This window comes from Herpailurus yagouaroundi, unplaced genomic scaffold (genome assembly GCF_014898765.1).
Source record: "Herpailurus yagouaroundi ecotype Mexico unplaced genomic scaffold, PumYag 181, whole genome shotgun sequence".
In the NCBI taxonomy this organism is placed as follows: Eukaryota; Metazoa; Chordata; class Mammalia; order Carnivora; family Felidae; genus Herpailurus; species Herpailurus yagouaroundi.
The window spans coordinates 36,029,947-36,048,384 of record NW_024412412.1 but is presented as its reverse complement, the minus strand read 5'-3'; positions in this window follow the sequence as shown (position 1 = coordinate 36,048,384).

The window sequence follows — 18,438 nt, the reverse complement described above, 5'->3', positions numbered from 1 at the left end:
CATCTGCAGACACTCTCTAATCCTCTCCCAGGATTACTTTTCATGAAGTAAACAGGGCAGATAGCATTACCTTCTTTTATAAAGAAAGTGAGGTCCAGAGAGGTGTGATGAATCACCCAGGGTCACAAAGCTAATTAATAGCAATCTGAATCCAGGTTTCTGGACTCCCAGTGCCGACCTCCTTCCAATAATAGTGTTCAAACACACACACACATGCACATCATATGTTGCTCATCTATATGAGATTTTGGCCGCTCTTCAGCAGTAAGGTGCAGGTTGATTTGGAGAGAGGAAGGGTCGAAAGTAGAGTAGCGAGGGCCATGAGGAAGGGTCCTTCCCTCCAGGACGTGCAATTCTCAGCTCCCCAGTGGGAGGTGGACAGAATCCCAGGGAGAACTAATGGGGACTTCACATCTCAGCGTGAAGTTTTCCCATTTATTTGCTCTCCTGCAAACCTCAGGATGCTGTGGGAAGATGAACTTGGTCGAAGGGAAAGAATGAGTTGTCTTTGCTGAGCGCCATGTCCTGGGTGCAGATCAGGCAGCATTCATGGCTGCGCTTGACCGTGATTTCCTCAGAGGCAGGGCTGCCATGTCCCCTGTGTGCCTTGGCACATGCATATAGGCCCCCGTGAATGTTTGTTCAAAGAATAAATGAGCACAAGACAGGGAGCAGAGCTCTGTAGCAGGGACCTCAAGAAACAGCGGGCACATCAGTCAGTGTGAGAGGTAAAGACAGGGTCGGCAAGAGAGGGGACACCCTAAGGGATTGGGAGGGGGATGCAAAGGAAAGTAGGAAGATTCCAAAGACATCCTTAGCTACCACAAAATCGTCCCTGCAAGGAGCAGTTCCTGCCAGATACCTTGTACACATGCCAGCTCATTTGTTTATCTCAGAGCCCTCTGGGCCCCGTAAATATGAGAATGTTCCTAAGAGCTCCAGTCTCTGGAGCTTCTCCAGACTTCCCTCCCTGGCCCCCAGAGGGCCAGGCTGGGGCTATCAGCCTGGATGTTCCTCTAATGCTTTGACTCCAGAACCTGGGAGAATGAGCTGATCTGCATCCAACCAAGAGAGAGTGAGGGGGTGGCAGGAAATGGAGCCTGAACTCCTGCAAAATGTAAAGAAAATGGAAGAGAGTGTCTGTTTCCAAATGGGAGTGAAGTTTGACACATTGCTTATCCTTCCTCAGTGCCAAAGGTTCAAAGCCATGCTGAGAATCGCAGAGCAGTGAGAAGTGGGCTCCCCTCATGCATTTGCTGTCAACCTGGGTGCAGTGGGGACAGTGGCCCATCATCTCCGGGAACTTCTTCTTTTAGCCTGCCTGCCATCCACGCTTTGCTCTGGCCATGGTAGGAAGGGGCAAGGGGCTGAGAGATGCTGCCTCTCAAATGGTCTTCCCTTTACCCCAAATGTTTGCTGCAGAGAGGTGCCAGGCAGGAATGCCAGCTGGGGTGAGGGGCTCTGGAGAGGGACCTAGAGCATCTCCCTCATTTCAATGGGGAAGGAACTGAGGCCTGCAGAGGAGAAGGAGCATGCTCCCAGTCGCACAGTTACTTCTTCTCCCTACTCCGAGAAGATGTTCTGCCAACGGGAAGCAAGGGTCACAGATGCGATCCAGACAGGATAGGGTGCTGGCAAAACAGGGGAGCTGTTCTTGCCAACACCTCACACCCAATACTTACCACAGGCCAGATTTGGCAAATTTAATCTCTAGCTCACAATTCCTCATTGTTAGCAGCATATGGGAAAACCCAAGTTTTTCCATGACACTCTCATTAGCCCTTGGGGATTTCGGGAAGAAACAGGAAGGAAACAGACTTTTTCCCCTGATACAAAAACAAACAAACAAATAAACATACACAAACACATAAAAACATAAAAACACAAAAACAATCAAGCTGCAACAGCCAAGAGAGGGTAGAACAAAGGGCCAGGGTGCAGACAACCACTACTGTCCTTGGGGAAGGCTGGCCTCCACCACTCAATGCCCACATTCCTTTCTGTGTCTTGCCTCTTTGACTAGAGGCCCACAGAGAACCCTAGCTGAATGCCGCTCAGCCAGAGCCCCTCCGGGTCCTCCTGGCATGTTCTTGGCAGCTGAGGGGCTTAAAGGGCTGACACTTGGCACGGAATCTCCACAAACATTTCCCTGATTTCCAGAGTGCATCCCAGAGAGGGCCTCAGAGTTGATGCCTGAGGAGCAAGATCATGGTTTTGTTGTTTCCCCAGCCTCTGTAACTCCCGCATGGTCTTTATTTGGGTTACTCCTTGCTGCTCTCAATGAAGATTAGCAACAGAACCCTTAAAAAAAAAAACCACACACACACTTATGTGCCTAGCTCCAGAGTCAGCAAGGAGGTGAGGTGGCTGTGGGACACACAGCCCATAGGAACACAGCCTGTAGCAACACACGGCCCATGGGACACATAGCCCATAGGACAAGGAAGGGAGTTCCAGAAGGAGAGAAAGAAGAGAGGGCCTGGTGCCAGGAGATCCCCCAGGGCCACTGCCCAATGCCTACCTCTCAGGACTAGGGGCTTCCTCTGCATTATCCCCTTGACAGTAGTGGAGGCAGTGCTTCCTGGAGGGAAAGGAAGGACCAGAGAGATCACTTTAAGCATCTTCCATCAGTTTCCCTGAGCAAGGTTTGGGGGTGTGAGAGGGACATTGCTGGGTGGGTGGATTGGGATATCCATCAGAGCTCTCAGAACTCCCTGGGGAACTGGGCAGGGCAGGGGTAGTTTGAAAAAGTATCTTCAAGAGTACAATATTTCGTATTTAAAAACAAAAAAATTTATGTCATTTTCATAATGCAAACTATGGAAAATGAAATCCAACATGCTTTTGATTGCTAGAGACAAGCACCTAACTGCAGTGATTCTCTGTGTGATGGGAGGATCAGCCCCGGAGGGCACAGACAGGATCCCCAGGGGAAGGAGCAAGGTTTTTCCACACCCATCTGATTCGAACTTGGGTTTTCAGGACCTGGGTCATGACACAGGGTCGGTGTTGTCTCTCCCAAGCTGCCCTTCCCTCCGTAACTGGGAACTTGCAGGGAAACGTAACTTCCCAGGGCCCATCACAGACAGCAGCCTGGGATCTGGATTGATTTTAACAAGTAACGCAAGTGATTCTTATGATCAAGCTGGATTAGAACATACAGACTTCCAGGACAAGTCAGATAAAAAATGTATTAAGCCCAAGCTAAAAATAAATAAATAAATCCAGGGAAGCCCTGCTCAGTACCTCCCCTGTTCCCCACCACAGATAACCCTTTGATCCATTCCTTGTTATCTTCCCAATGTTTCTTCAGGCAAATACAAGCACAAAGGAATATATATATTCCTATTTCTTCCCATTTTTTCACAAAAGATATGATACTGTTTATATGTTCTCTACCTAGCTTTTTTCACTTAACAAAAATATCCTGGTGATCCCCACACATCCCTAAGTGGAGATTTTCCTCTTCCTTTCTTACCCCTGTAGTTCTCCACTAGGTGAGATGTACCATAATGTATTCATCCCTTCCCCTTTGCCAGACGCAGGGTTGTTCCCGGTGTTCAGCCATCGGCAGCAATGCCATCATGTGTGACTTTGTGCATGTGTGATTTCACACATGTGCAGCTGTGTCTGAAGGACAGACCCCCAGAAGTGGGATCACTGGGCAGAAAGGTGGGATGCATTTGTGATGCTGGGAGACAGATGGGTGAGACCCAGGGTCACCCGAAGAAGTACTCCACTTTACACCCCACCAGCAATGGCGGAGGACACATGTTTCCCCACAACTTTGCCAGCACTGTGTTTCATCAAGATTTGGAGTTCTGCCAGCTTGAGAGGTGAGAATTCAGTGTAGTTCTCATTTGCATCCCTCTCACTGCGCATGTGTTCAAAGGGGAAAGGACCGTTTGCATTTCTGTTTTATGAACTCAGTGTTCATATCCTTTGTCCATTTTTCTTTTTTTTAAGTTTACTTATTTTGAAAGAGTGAGTGCACAAGCAGGCTCCACACTGTGGCAGAGCCTGCCACAGGGCTCGAACCCACGAACCGTGAGATCATGATCTGAGCTAAAGTCGTGAGTAGGACACTCGACCAACTGAGCCACCCAAGCGCCCCTCCCTTGTCCATTTTTCTATTGAATAATGGGTCTTTTTCCTGATTTCTATTTCTTTTCATGTTAGGAGGATTAGCTCTTTGGGATATATTTGTTGCAAATACTTTTTTCTCAGTTTGTCATTTGCCTTTTGACTCTACTCATGGTGTTCGGGGCATGCATAAACTTTTTTATTTTTATATGATCAAATTTACCCATCTTTTCCTTGGCTTCTAGATTTTGAATCATAGTGAGAAGGTCTGTCCTCATCAAAGGTGATCTTCATGTTTCTGTATGGCACCTTTTTAAATTTTTTTTTTAACATTTTATTTATTTTTGAGAGACTCAGAGAGTGAGAGCGGGGGGTGGGGGGGGGGGCAGAGAGAGAGGGAGACACAGAATCTGAAGCAGGCTCCAAGCTCTGAGCTGTCAGCACAGAGTCAGATGCGGGGCTCGAACTCATGAACCGTGAGATCATGACTTGAGCCGAAGTTAGACGCTTAACTGACGGAGCCACCCAGGCCCCCCTGTATGGCACTTTTATGTTTGTGTTTAACACTTGGAGAGTATCCCAATGCATGGCATGAAGCACAGAGCCAAATGTATTTTTTTCTAAAAATGGTTATTTTGTGGTCCCAATGTCCTTTATTTAAAATTTATCTTTACCATATTGATTTGAGAGGCCACTTGTATCATTTACTAAATTCTTATAAACGTTCTGGGCCTATCTTGGGAGCATTCTGTCCCTCTGGACTATTTTTCTATGCCACTGCCACACCATTGTAATTACTGAGGCTGTATAGTGTCTGTATTGTCTGGTAGGGCTAGTCTCCACTCATTGTTGTTGTTTTTTTTTTCTTTTTAATTATTTCTCAGGTTTTTTTTTTTTTTTTTTTTTTTTTTTTTAATTTTTTTTCAGGTTTTTTTTTTTTTTTTTTTTGCTTGTTTAAATTTCCATATAAACTTTAAAATAACTTGTCTAGTTCCAGGGGGGAAACAAAACCCACTGGTATGTTATTGGAATTATATTAAATGTATACATTAGCCCAGAGAGTACTGGCCTTTTCCAATCTTCCCTACAGGGGTGGGGATGGATGGGAGAATGAGTTCTGGCTTCAGGGTCTCGAGTCCTGTGTGGGATGGGGTGATAAGCATGGCGTTTGTGAAGCCTGTATTGGCCGTGTTCCCCCTGCCATTCTTGCCATGATACTGTTTGTGGCTAACGTCCATCCGAACTCTTCTTACTTGAGATTTCTGAGAGGACATAAGAGTCACTGAAGTAGTTTAGTAGGACACACTAATTTCATAATCTTCTGAACATCCAATTTAAGATTGGGACCGCTCAGTGTCACTATAGTGGTTGGTGGGCAGGTGGAAGACAAGTTACAAGTTTAGTAGGTGCTTTCTATGTGCTAAGACTGGGGAGGAGGTTTTAAAAGGACGGAGACATTCCCAGATGCCCCAGAGCACATAACTGGGCTCAGCAGCTTGCCACTGCTTAATGCAGGGGGTGAATTCCTACAACACTGACACCAAAGGGGACCATATGCAAAATGGGTTTTAAGTTTTAAAGATGAAAGAGAAAGGCATTGTTGGATGGCAGAGATGAGCATCGGCAAGACATTGAGATCCATGAATTTTTCCTTGTCTTTCCATTTAGGCCCTTCCTTCCATCCATATGACACTTCCTCAGACATATGAGCCTCCTGTTGGTCCTCGGCTTGTCACATTCCAGCCACACCAAACAACCCGAGGTGCTCACTGCCAGCGGTAGCTCTCATCTCTCTGTGCATCTGCACATGCTGCTCCTTCTGCTGGGGTGCCCTTTTCCCCCTGGCTGTCTGGCCTCTCTTGCCCACTCTTCCAGACTCAGCTCGAGCACCACACTGCTGCCATGAAGGCTGACCCTTTCCTGCATGCCAACAGTCGCTGATGCTTAGCCTACCCTCGTGGAACCCTCCGGGGCTGGGTGCTCTACACGTCCTCTGCTGATCACTTTCTCCTAGGCTGTGCCCACAGGCTGTGCTTCGAATGAGGCCTCCCACATTAGACTCTGAGCATCGCCGGGGCAAGGACTTCATTTGTGTTTCAGAGCTGGATTTACAGAAAACACCCACTATGTGTTTGGATGTCCATTTGTACAAGCTAACAAAGCAATAAGCAGGAGGCCCCAGGTTCAAATCCCAATCATCCACCACCACCATTCACCACAACCAAATGACCTTAGACAAGGAATTAAGCCTCTGTTAGCCTCAGTTTTCATGCTTGTAAAATGGAGAGAATAATAACTCCTCATAGGAATACTAATAGGATTAAATAAGATAACACATGTAAAATGCCTAAAAGGCACTCAATTAATGTTAGTTACTATCGTTGCCATTAATGAGATTTTAGTTAATGAGGTTTGAAGTTTGAGCTTTACATTTAACAAGAGGGTGCAGGGCTGGGCTTGGGCTCACATTTCCTGTAGGAGAGCTCTTTCTACCATGCTCTGTCCCTTCCATTAAATGTCCCTGCTCCCACTGAGGCCACTTGGTGTGCTGGGCCCTGCCAATGCAGATGGACTCAGAGAGCTTCCCGGATTGAGTGTGCTCAGGAGCAGGTGCCTCCATGACAGAGACCTCCCAGCACAACACAAAGGTTGGGAAGCCTGAGTTAGCGCTCCAGTGGCACATGGAGCCCAGCAGGACAGAGGCACAATTACAGCACATTGGGCTTTCTGGAGCATTCCTCGGAAATGCTTACTGAACAGCAAACCCCAACTTCACATAAGGTCCCATCGGAAAACCGCTGACAAAAGCCCAGTTATGTAACTGAGATGACAAATTATTAGCACAAATGCTCCCCAACAGAAGTGGAAGAAACACCCCCTAAGGCCCGAGCCATTCTCCAGAAGGAGACCACAGAGAAAGGAGAAAGTTGCTTGCATTAGCCCAAGTATCAGGGAAGGATTTTCCTCCCTAGGACAGACTTAATTGAAAACCATCAGAGAAAAGCCTGCCCACCGGAGAGAGCTAAGCCAAGGCCTCAGGGTCTTCCTGGGGGGGGGCTGCCAAGTCCCTCTTCACTTCCTGGGAAGGTGTGGGGAGGGGGCCAGGGGGCAAGAGCGCATGGCTCCAGTCACCCATGCATGTGAAGGGGAAGCCCGCCTTGCCAGCTGGCCCATGGGGGACTTTTTTTTTTTTTAATTTTTTTTTCAACGTTTATTTATTTTTGGGACAGAGAGAGACAGAACATGAACGGGGGAGGGGCAGAGAGAGAGGGAGACACAGAATCGGAAACAGGCTCCAGGCTCTGAGCCATCAGCCCAGAGCCTGACGCGGGGCTGGAACTCACAGACCGCGAGATCGTGACCTGGCTGAAGTCGGATGCTTAACCGACTGTGCCACCCAGGCGCCCCCATGGGGGACTTTTTAAGGCATTTCCTCCTTGGGCCCCCCCAGAGTCAGTACATATAGGCTCTAGATAAATGGTGTTGGATGAATAAATTTGTCTGCATCTCAGTCTCCAAGCTCGCAGAGATTTCCAGAGGACTAGGAGAAGATCAGGGCAGGGGGAAGTGTGCACAGAGATCACCTCCCCTATCAGGTGACCACCTGCCTCCTTGAGTGAGCAGCATCCCCGGGGCCTCCACTGTCTTGCAGGCCCAGGTTACTGAGACCAGCTCTGTCTGGGGAGAGAGATGATTCTTCTAGGTAAGGGTTAACACCCAGCTGTCAGCAATGTGGAGTGAGTTACCGCATAGATTACAAATCGGTGAGGGCTTCATAAAGAGCCACTGAATAAATAGGCTATGCTTTAAAAGCCCTTAAATGTGGATTTAATTTTATACTGCAATTCGAATTTGGAAAGTTGCTAAATGCCAACTCGTGCGTGTGTCTGGGAGGCCACTCCGAATGGAGGCGTGTGTGTATACATGATACAGCTTCAGAGGCAAACTTCAGAGCCTTTACTCCACATGCAGCCCTTTCCCCGACCCCTACCACATTAATACTGTCTTTGGCAATTCTGCCTGTCAGAGCTTTTGACTTTGAACCCGGCCCCAGAGACAAATCAAGACCTTCAAAGCTATGCCCTCTGTCTTCCCCTGATGCCATCATCCCGTGTAAGTCATGGGCAAAGGCGGCCTCACCAAAAAAACAGGCTCTCGTAGCTTCTGCAGGCTGGACTGGTTGGGATTCAGGCTCTGACCTTCTTCAGAGCAAACTTCAGAGACTGTGCCAACTGTTAGACACAGCCCCCGGAGGCACTCCCCCAAGGCTCAGGACAAAGAGCACTGAACCAGGGCCCAGTTTCTATTCTAGCTTGGCCGCTAGCTGGCTGTGGGATCTCCACCCCATCGCTTGACCTCTCTGGTCCTTAAGCTTCTCACAGAGAATCCAGATGAAAACGCCTGCCAGCCTGTTTCACATAATCCCTGCGAGGACGAAATGAGATCACGGCTGTGAAATAGTACTTTAGAAACATAAAGCTCCACACCTGCACCACAGGTAATTACCGTAGCTTCAGAACAGTGCCCTGAGGCCAGGTGCGGGGAGGGCCAATATCCTGGGCCACGTTCAGTCTATCCTGGCCAGGGGCACAACAGATTGGAAGGTGTTCTTGCCTGACATGAGGAGCCCGGGTCTGGGGCCAGGCTGTCCACCGAGCAGTGTAGCCTGGGGACACCAAAGCACCTGCCTATACCCTAGCTTCTCCCACATAAAATGAGAGACCCCCATGGGGCGCCTGGGTGGCGCAGTCGGTTAAGCGTCCGACTTCAGCCAGGTCACGATCTCGCGGTCCGTGAGATCGAGCCCTGCATCGGGCTCTGGGCTGATGGCTCAGAGCCTGGAGCCTGTTTCTGATTCTGTGTCTCCCTCTCTCTCTGCCCCTCCCCTGTTCATGCTCTGTCTCTCTCTGTCCCAAAAATAAATAAAAACGTTGAAAAAAAAATTTTTTTTTAAAAAAATGAGAGACCCCTGACCACAAAGGCCCCTTTCAGATCCATGTGCTATAAGTCCATGAGCCAGCCTGGTATTTGTCTGGACAGTGTCTCCAACGGTGTTCAGAAGTCTATTCATGGATGTACAGAGCCAATGTGTTCCGTCGGGTGGCCCAGCTTACACAAAAGGAGCATCAGGTAAGGCACCTGGTCTCAAGGAGCTTAAAGTCAGCTCAGAACAGTAGGACACATGAGGTGCATCACATCACTGAGCTGGAGACTTTCTTTCACTCATGATAAATGTTTGCTGAGCACTCATTATGGCTAAATACTCTGTTGCACACTTCACTTACATGTTCTATTTCATCTCCCACTGCCCTATGAGAGAAATTTCTTTACCTCCATTTTTATAAACAGAGAAGCAGAGAAATCTGCCCAAGTACACACAGCTATTAAGTGACAGCCAGGAAAATGCATGTCTTGCTCTGCTCCAAAGTCTATGTTCTCGAGCACAAGACACTCGCTGGAGCTGGCAAAGGAGGTGCTGTGGAAGAGAAACTTATTTATCTCTTCATTTATTCACATCCTCAACCCCACGTAATTCTAAAGTTGTGTTTATAATAAAAAGTGTGCAGGGGCACCTGAGTGGCTCAGTCGGTTAGGCTTCTGACTTTGGTTCGGGTCATGATCTCAGGGTTCATGAGTTTGAGCCCTGCATCGGGCTCTCCACTGACAGTGCAGAGCCTGCTTGAAATTCTTCTCTCCCACTCTCTCTCTGCCCCTTGCACTTGTGCTTTCTCTCTCTTTCAAATAAATAAAGCTAAAAAACTTTATTTTATTTTTTAAAATTTATATCCAAATTAGCATATAGTGAAACAATGATTTCAGGAGTAGATTCCTTAATGCCCCTTACCCATTTAGCCCATTCCCCCTCCCACAACCTCTCCAGCAACCCTCAGTTTTTCTCCATATTTATGATTCTCTTCTGCTTTGTCCCCCTCCCTGTTTTTATATTATTTTTGTTTCCCTTCCCTTATATTCATCTGTTTTGTCTCTTAAAGTCCTCATACGAGTGAAGTCATATGATTTTTGTCTTTCTCCTACTAATTTCACTTGGCATAATACCCTCCAGTTCCATCCACATAGTTGCAAACGGCAAGATTTCAATTCTTTTTGATTGCTGAGTAATACTCCATTGTATATATATATATATATATATATACCACATCTTCATTATCCATTCATCCATCAATGGACATTCGGGCTCTTTCCATACTTTGGCTATTGTTGATAGTGCTGCTATAAACATGGGGGTGCATGTATCCCTTCGAAACAGCACACCTGTATCCCGTGGATAAATGCCTAATAGTGCAATTTCTGGGTCATAGGGTAGTTCTATTTTTAGTTTTTTGAGGAACCTCCATACTGTTTTCCAGAGTGGCTGCACCAACTTGCATTCCCACCAACAATGCAAAAGAGATACTCTTTCTCCACATCCTCGCCAACATCTGTTGTTGCCTGAGTTGTTAATGTTAGCCATTCTGACTGGGGTAAGGTGGCATCTTTTGATTTGTGTTTCCCTGATGGTGAGTGATGTTGAGCATTTTTTCATGTGTTGGTTGGCCATCTGGATGTCTTCCTTGGAGAAGTGTCTATTCATGTCTTTTGACCATTTCTTCACTGGATTGTTTTTTTTTGGGTGTTGAGTTTGATAAATTCTTTGTAGATTTTTGGATACTAACGCTTTATCTGATATGTCATTTGCAAATATCTTCTCCCATTCTGTCAGTTGCCTTTTAGTTTTGCTGATTGTTTCCTTCACTGTGCAGAAGATTTTTATTTTAATGAAGTCCCAGTAGTTCATTTTTGCTTTTGTTTCCCTTGTCTCCAGAAATGTGTTGAGTAAGAAGTTGCTGCGGGCAAGATCAAAGAGGTTTTTGCCTGCTTTCTCCTCGAGGATTTTGATGGCTTCCTGTCTTACATTGAGGTCTTTCATCCATTTTGAGTTTAATTTTGAGTGTGGTGTAAGAAAGTGGTCCAGGTTCATTCTTCTGCATGTCGCTGTCCAGTTTTCCCAGCACCACTTGCTGAAGAGACTGCTTTATTCCACTGGCTTCTTTCCTGCTTTGTCAAAGATTATTTGGCCATACGTCTGTGGATCCATTTCTGGTTTCTCTATTCTGTTCCATTAATCTGAGTGTCTTTTCTTGTGCCAGTACCATACTGTCTTGATGATTACAGCTTTGTAGTATAGCTTGAAGTCTGGGATTGTGATGTCTCCTGCTTTGGTTTTCTTTTTCAAGATTGCTTTGGCTATTCAGGGTCTTTTCTGGTTCTGTACAAATTTTAGGATTATTTGTTCTAGCTCTGTGAAGAATGCTGGTGTTACTTTGATAAGGATTGCATTGAATATGTAGATTGCTTTGGGTAGTATCGACAAGCTGAAAAAAATTTTTTAAGTGTGTGGTAATTGTAAAAGATCGAAATGTAAAAGGTCAAACCCCACTGAATAGGAAAGAAAAGATGGTTATATCTGATACCTGAACTAAAGTGTTTATATAACCACTTGTTCGTTCATTTACCTTTATTCAATGAGCTTTTATTGAGTACCCATACATTCCAGATAGCAGGTGTTCTGTCCTCAGTGAACTGAGCTGGTCCTCAAGGAACCTAAATCTGGGGGTGGGGTGAATGCGTGCATGTGTGCGTAAATGCGTATGTGTGTGTTGTGTGTGCACGCAGGTGTGCATGCATGTGTGTGTTGTGCATGTGTGTGTGTGCATATACATGTATACGTGTGTGTACATGTGTGTGTGTTGAGAGAAAGGGAGTGGGAATGTCAACTGGACAGGGTTCTGTTTGAGGAAAGCATGAATACCAGAAGCACTGAAGTAAGCCTCTTTCTCAGACATGGGGAGTCAGAGAAGGTTTCCTTGAAGGATGTGTGAGAGAGGTTAGGTTGTACAAGTATTTCGGGTATTATAGCTCCAAAGTACAAAATTTAATTGAGTTTTCTGGCAACCAAGTCCAAAAGGGGAAATATGAACTGTTCTACAGTGGTCTAACATCAAGGAAGACTTCATTTTTCCTGTACTAAAATCTAAGATCATGTATTTCAGGGCTATTGCCTATTATGGGCAGTGTCTTCCAGAATGGGTTTGCAGACAAAGCAAACCTTCATCAGGTGGCTGGGACTTACAGCAATCCCCCCCAAGGGAGCTGAGAGTGGAATGCTAAAATGTCCCCCAGTGTGCATATTTGTACAGGGAATCAAACTAACACAGTCGCCTTATATGGCTTTCCAATTCTCAAACTTGGTGCAGCAAGTGAGCCAGAAAAATGGAGGTGTGGGCAATGAGGGAATAAAGAAAATGAGAAGGGAACCTATTTTGTTTAAAATTGTTTTAATGTTCATTTATTTTTGAGACAGAGAGAGACAGAGTGTGAGTGGGGAGGGTCAGAGAGAGAGGGAGACACAGAATCTGAAGCAGGGTCCAGGCTCCAAGCTGTCAGCACAGAGCCTTACACGAGACTCAAACTCACAAACCATGAGATCGTGACCTGAGCCAAAGTTGGACGGCCACCCGACTGAGCCACCCAAGCACTCTGGTGGGACCTATTTTGTTAAAGAGCCTACTGTGTGCCAGACCCTGCTCTACATTCACATTAGCTCATTCAGTACTCCCAAATCTTCAAAATACATTTGCTTAACCCCCTTTTGAGGTGACAGATTGAGACTACAGAGGTTAAGGGACTTCCCACAGTCATTTAGCAGGAGCTTAGTGCTGAAGGAGCTGGAAATTGAACTGGCCCACACAGAGACAGCCCATCTTCTCCGGCTGGCCACCTACAGTCTCACCCATTCACTCGCTCTAGATTGCCTGACCATCTGCTCCAAACCACTCACTGACAGAAGACAAAAATGAGGCAGACAGAAGGAAGCCACCTAGACCAGAACAAGGACCATAGCCTTGCTTTCCTGACTCCCCAGCAGGTACCGCCTCCCTCACAACTTTTCCTCTAGGGCAAGCCAATGGTCTTGCCCATCCTGGTGGTGCAGCCAGTCAAAAGCCCCCACAAATGATTACTTCTCAGTGATGAGGAGCTTGTTAGAACCCCCCTGACCTTTGCCTGTCCTCCATCTCAAGGGCACTGGCCACTTCACTACAGCCCTGAGGGCTATAAGCAGAATTCCCCAAAGGGCAAATACATCCTAGATCCCATCCAAAGGGATGCAGTGTCGAAATCCTACCAACCTTTTGTTATGAGGCAATCTCCCCCATGCATAGGGAAGCCAACTAAAGTGAAAGGGAAAATCCCTCCACAGCCTTCTCTGTGGCTGCTTTTCTCCCCGTCCACTCTTCTTTGGATTTCTCTCTGAGTTCACATGCAAACAGTTAATGACATTTTTAAAAGCCAAGTGAAGGAAGGGGCACCTGGATGGCTCAGTTGGTTAAGTGTCCAACTTCAGCTCAGGTCATGACCTCCAAGTTCGTGGGTTCGAGCCCCAAGTCGAGCTCTGTGCTGACAGCTTGGAGCCTGGAGCCTGCTTCAGATTCTATGTCTCTCTCTCTCTCTGCCCTGCCCCTGCTCGTGCTCTTTCTCTCTCAAAAATAAATAAAGCATTTAAATTTAAAAAAAAAAGCCAAATAAAGGACTTAGCAAAATTCTTCACCAGTTGTAAATTATCACAGGAAGAGTGCCATCACAGGGGCCATTAAAGGAAATGCCCTGGACTGGCAGGCTCTCAGTCAGATTTGAGACAGGAAGGCAGATGGACAGACAGCAGGACCCTCCTGCAGTGGGGGCTTCCCCCCAGCCCACTCTCAGGCCCAACCGTGGTCCCCTAGTCACCTGAGAACACAAGCAGCTGGGTGGCCACAGGGCGAGGCCAAAGAGACCAGTCCCCATAGTCCCGCCATTTCTCAGCCCACTGCCCTTTGATTTGTCAGTCAGCTTCCCACAAAGGAACTCAGATTTGGCTCAGAATTGTCAGAGTGAACAATTCCACCCACCCTCATTGTTCCGCCAAGAAGAAATGTGTACGTGTGTGCATATATATGTGCTCACTGGAATGCACATACCCATCACCCCTCACCGCAGAACAGGAGCACAGAAGAGGAAACGTGGCCCCTGAGTTGTGCAGTCAGCTGCTCAGGTGTGGAGCTCCAGCAGGCAGTGCCGCACGCAGCCCTCCTCCACTCGCTCTCCACGGAGAGCCCTGTGTCATGCACATGAAGCATTTTCTTAAGTAGAAGATTGTCAGTACATTTCAAACACTTAAGACCCAGGGTTTGCTGTTCATGGTCCCTGGCTTCTCCTTTGTCTTTAAAAGTCAGCAGCTTTGTGACCCCTGACAGGAGGCAAAGGAACTTTGCCTGTGACCCCTGACTCCAGTCCCCCAGATCAATGCCCCTCACTCTCCAACACCAGTAGCTGGGGGGATAATTATGATAAGGAGGCTGCTCACCCAAATAGACTTTGTATGAGGTTATGTTTGTTCACCAGCGTGCACTGGAAACTTTCAATTTTATTGCCTTCCTGAGATTGTATCTATTTCCTCCCCATTTCAAGAGGCAGCTGTTGATCTCGGTTGTAATGGCCTGGTGATTTCTAACAAGCTCCTCGTCCCTCTGCTGACGGCCTTTCTCAATCACATACCTGAACAAGCAAGACTTAATTTTCCCCTTTTATTATCAGCAGCTTCACAGAGTGAATAAACCCCCTGCCCCCTTCCTCCACCTCTCCATCCAGGAGGTGAAGGAACCCTTCCAAGCTCACTCTCGTACACTGGGTAGATTGTCCTTACCAACCTCCCAATTTTTTAACTAGGAGAGTGAGGCTGGGTAAATGAGGACATACAGTGCCTTGGAGGGATGGGATGGAGAAATCCTGATGCCTGTGAGCTTGATTATAAAATAAGCTTCCTGCAAAGGAACTCCACTGAAGTTGTTTAAACAGATGTTCAAGCCACCATCCTCAGCCAAGGGGTTTCTTTAGACACCCTCATCAAATCTGACCAGGTGTAAACATGTGCCTTACCACCTCCACTGAACATTCCTTTTGTCCTATCCACCAGAAGAGTTTGCTAAGCTAATTAATTGTTTTAAATGAGATCACAGAGTATGTATACAACCACCTAAGAGAAGAAGCCATTGTCCAAGGTGGAAGGAGGATCAGACTAACAAACGGAATCCTGAGTTCTAGTATCAGCCTTGCTGTTAAGTACACTCTGTGTGGCCTGGGAGAGAGTACAGACTCTGGACTTGTTTCAACAATAAGGAAAATGTGTCCAGCCAGCACTCCCTGGGCTTCTGCTTTGCTATGCTAATTCAAGATTCTCTCTGTTCCTCCCCAACCCTGTTTTCTCTCAATGTGCCACCTGCTCATTCTCCAGGATCTGCTCAAACTCCTTATCAACTTTCAGCCAATCAACAAACATTTGCAGAGGTCCCTCTCTGCCAGGCACTCTTCTAGGTGCTAAGGATATGACAATGAAAAAACAACAGATGGAGCTCCTGTACTCTTGGAGATTACATCATAGTGGAGTGAGGCAGGTCATAAACTCCCAACACACACACACACAGAGACACCAAATACACATGAACATATATGTGTATGTATAGTCGGTCAGAAGGTGACACGTGCTTTGGGGAAGTAAAACATTAGGGAGTGGAAAGTCCTGAAGAGGGTGCCGAGAGAGGTATCCTGGACAGGAAAGTTATCATTAGTTGGCTGACATTTGAGTGGGGACCTGAAGCAGGGAGCAGGGAAGGTAGCTAGAATGACTAGAAGAGTACCCTAGACAGATGGAACAGCCACTACAGAGACCCTGAAGTAGGAGCCAGTCTCACATGTTCAAAGAACAGCAAGGAGGTCAATGTGGCTGGGGCAGAGTGGGCAGGGGAGAGCAACTGGGAAGGAGATGGGAAAGGCAGCCAGCCAAATCCCGTGGGCCTTAAAGGCCATTACAAAGGCTTTGGCCTACTGCAAAGACATCATACTACTCATTCAGCAAGATTCTAAAGTTCAGATTTTTTTATTCATTTAGGTGAGTCTCCCTTGACCTCCCAATTCATTCAGATGAGAAGAGTTTGTCCCCAGTGGATGGAGAGATACAAGAAAACGCACAGGAAAATTTGAAGAGGCTGCTAGTGGGGAAGATAGGAGCTCCTGGGGCAAACCATTGCAGGTGAAGGGAGGCTGCCTGCCAAGCTGACAGGAACCCTATAGGTTTCTGCCCTCAACTCCACAACCCATGGTGAGGACACCACCAAGGGCAGGACTGGATGGTGGGGGGAGCATGGATGGGAGGATCAAGATGGAAGCAGAGAACAGCTAGTTCAGGGACTTTGAGGGGACACATCCCCAAAATGCTGCTCATTTGGGCTCAGCTGCTAAAAGGAAGAACAAACCTGACATGAAGCAGAGAACTAGAAGGAGGAAAGCCCTTACTTCTCCAGGTCTACAGATGCTGAACAGACACCCATACCAGAAGGTAACACCAGAGAAAAACAACCCGGGATAAGATGATGGAAAGGAGAAGGAAAGATGGCATTCCAGGAAGAGAATGACTGGATAGTCTGAATTCTGGATGCCCCACAGCACATGGGAGTCACCTAATCTGTTGAGCCACACCCATAGTCAAAACCCACATTTGCCTGCCTAAATTGTAGGCTCTGGAGTGGTTCCAGCAAAAGGAAGTGTCCAAGGCCATGGCCCTGGCCAGGGACAGCAGCAGGTGGAGTGAAAAGGGAAGGGATTCTGGGACAGCAGCCCCCAGGGTGGAAGTCAGAGGGATTTTCAGGTCCACCACCTTCCATGGAAATCAATCACTCCATCCATCACAGTTTTTCAGAAGGAGATAGTACCCATCCCCAGCCCTCCCACTGTCCTGACACAATCAGATTTCACACCAGAGCTGTGACTCCCTGAGTCCACATGCAGATGCCCACCTGAGGACCGAGCAGGCTGAATTGTCACCCAGATGCATGGGGTCCTTTGTCTGTCAGACTCAGGAGCAGGTGCCAGGGTGAATGGAGAAAGCCCTGCCAGCTAACGCCCAAAGAGGAACGAGGGCCACAACGTGAGCTCAGCCCCATCCCATCCATGACAGGGACCTACACTTGTGGCTGCTCCCACAAACATTCCTCTGATTACCCAGGGGTCTTTCTAGACCTGTCCTCTCCATGGCTGTCCAGGCCCCAGATATCCAGACATTGAGATGCATGGACTTGGGCAGGGTTGAGGGCTGCCGAGGGGTCTTCCCCATCACCCAGACAATAGCCCCTCTGGACCATTTCCAGTCATCAATAAAGTTGCTTCCTCATTTGGAAGAGAAGGTTATTTCAGCAGCTCCCAGCTACAAACTTCCAGGAGGCAGGCATTTTAGAGTCCTTCATGTCCTGGGGCCTCACACTCACCCAGCTTTCTCACACAACGAGAATTAAGAGTGATTTCAGGTTGTAGAGACCCCTGAAAAAAAGGCCTTTCATCTTCCATGGAGGATAAAAGTGAAGGATGCGCTGGGCCAAAGGTGTCATCCCACAGGGATTTGTTTGGCCGACTAAGCTAGACTCTGCTGTTTAAATGAAGTAGAGAGCTGCAGCCTTTATTTTAAATTGTCAAGCGCCTGCATGTGGGTGGGCAGGGAAGAAAGAAGGGGAGTCCACTGTGCAGGCCCGGGAAAAATCATGGCAGAGGTTTTCTCAGATGCCTCTCTTCTGGCTGCACGAGCTTCAGCACCCCAAATCATGCTGGCCAAGGTGGCTGGGCAAACTCCTTCTGCAGACATATTTGATGAGGATTAGTCACCTCCCGCCTGGGTGGTCCAAGTGTAAACAGCTCCATGACCTCTGACCCCTGAGCAGCATCCGGGTCAAGATGGGGACTCAGACAGGACATGGTGGGTATACCTCCTTGTGGCCCCAGCAGGTGTTGACTTTCTGGGAAATGCCACCTTGCAAGGGAAAGAAATGAGGCAGAGCCTGAGAGAGCACCACCATCAGCCATACCCAGAATGAGCCCCACGGTAGCAGTCCGAAGCTCTGCACAAGACACTTGGTGAAAAATTGGAGCAACCAAGCGGGTGGCGGCGTTTATTGAAAGAGAGATGAATTCCGTCTCCTTCCAAGTCATTCTGTGCCGGGCTAGTGAGTTCAGAAATAGCTGGCAGTCATAAAATCAGAGAATCCTATTTGTGCAAAGGAAGCTTGGAGAACAGTGCCTCTGACCCTTCCCTTTGTAGATGAGGAAAGGGCGGGGGGTCAACCAGGTTAAGTGACTTGACAACAGGGGCTTTCAGGAGCTCCACTGCCACACCCCACCTTCTCCCCTCCCAGCCCCTAGAATGGCAACTGCCCTTGCTCTTGGCCACAGGCCCTGCTCCAGCACATACAGGAGCCCTCGTGCAAACCAGCAAGC